The following is a 1,826-nucleotide window of genomic DNA, read 5'->3' as shown; positions in this document are numbered from 1 at the left end:
TTCTGTATGGAGTGAGCTGCCCTTTTTAAAATCTGCTTTGTTTTCCTTATCCACGTTAGTGATTCGGTCCCCAAATCTTTCCCGGTAGTGTAGATCTCATCTCAATAAGTCCGAGATTTAGGCATTCTGTGCATTTCATCTTCTTCAAGAAATTGCTCCCAGAGCCCTTTCACTTCTGCAGGAGGACCTACTGGCTCTCTATTTCAGGCACTGATCCTAATCTCTCTCTCCTGTTGATTTTCTGATGTCTTTGTCTTGTGTTTGCAGGAGGGAACACACCCTCCACCCTCCCACTGTAGAAATGGTCAATGGAAGTTGTAATTTGGGGAGAATTTGCATGTCTCAGCATGTTTTTGTTTTACACTTAATAGTTTAGCAGGGTATGGAATTTTAGGTTGGAAAAAAATCTTCCCTTAGAACTTTGAAGGCAATGCTTCCTCATATTCTATGACAGTTCTCTTAAACAACCAACGCTGTTTTGAGTTCTGATCCTTTCATGTGATTCAGTTTTCTTTTTAGAAGTTTGTGGCATCTTCTTTTTTGTCACCAGTGTTCTGAAATTCTATGATGTTGTGCTTTGGTGAGGGCACATTTTCATATACTCTTTGGCCTATTCAGTTTGGAAACTCATGTCCATCAATTCTGGGAAATGCTCTTGAAGTAATTTTTTTTTTTATAGGAAAGTAGGATTTATTGGTGGGTGTAAGTAAGCAGGGGACAGTGCCACGGCTCTCATGAGCACAAGGGCCACCATTTGTTCTGAGGGCCACGACTGGGGATATATTTGACCCCACACCCATCTGGGATGAACTGCTTTTCTGCCACCGTGTTTTCAAATTCATCTGCATTCAACTTAGTAAATCCCTGCCTCTTGGAGATGTAGATCTTCAGGTGTCCAGGAAACTTTCACTTGGCTCTGCAGAGGACCTCAGTCACATGCTTCCTGCTCTACAGCTTGGTGAGGATGGACATCGTGTCTTGCCCAGTGTGGATCCTGGCCACTGTGCCCTGGGGCTCTGCAAAGGCATCTTGCACACCTGTCTGGAGTCTATCACTCTAACACAGGACAACACCTTGTTGACGTAGGTGACATAGAAGGGGTGGAGCTACATTCAGATGTGAAAACCATCTTTGCCACAGCTTTTCACCATGTACTTGTTGGCACAAATACGGGCAGCCTACAGGGCTTTAGAGGAGAACTGCTGATATTCATCCGACACCATGTGGCCACAGAGTAGGAACTCATCCACTTTTGCCTTCTTCTGCCCCAGGTCAGTGATAATAATCTTACCACCAGGGACATCTCAGCAGAAGCAGAAGGGAGATTTTGGATATGGCTTGTTCTTACAATACTGGTAACACCAGGCAGGGCGAATTGTCTGTGGCCTGCTGAAGGGAAAGAGCTCTTGAAATAATTTTTAAGGGATTTTTCTCTTCTCTGTTTTTTTTCTTTGATTTTGTTTCTTTGTTTGCTAGAGTTTGGGAGGATATCTTTAACTTTCAGTCTTTCTGTTTAATTTTCATTCCTGTTATATTTGAAATCTCTGAGACCTTATTTTGTTCCCTGAATGTTCATTTTTATAGCATCTTATTCTGATCTCATGGTTGCAATATCATATTTCTCTGAGAATAAATAATTTTTTAAAAACTTTCCTTCTGTCTGCACAACAGTATCCTCCAAATTGTTTTCATCTGTCTGTTTTGATCTCTGTTTTTCATATTAGATGCGTTCCTCATGTGTCTGTGAATCTTTGGGTTCCTGCTGAAGAATGGAACTCTAAAAGCTTTGCGACTACGGGCGGGCCTTTGCTGCCTCTACCCTTTAG

At 42.2% G+C, this 1,826-nt stretch overlaps 1 pseudogene; it reads right to left on the bottom strand.

Annotated features, from left to right (window-relative positions):
• Nucleotides 1-276: 276 nt before the first annotated feature.
• LOC133237056 (large ribosomal subunit protein uL16-like) lies at nt 277-1,409 on the bottom strand (annotated as a pseudogene).
• Nucleotides 1,410-1,826: the final 417 nt, after the last annotated feature.

The sequence above is a fragment of the Bos javanicus genome, chromosome 23 (assembly GCF_032452875.1).
Source record: "Bos javanicus breed banteng chromosome 23, ARS-OSU_banteng_1.0, whole genome shotgun sequence".
Lineage (NCBI taxonomy): Eukaryota > Metazoa > Chordata > Mammalia > Artiodactyla > Bovidae > Bos > Bos javanicus.
Note: the sequence above shows the minus strand (reverse complement) of the source record. Positions and strands in the feature narration are given on the sequence as shown.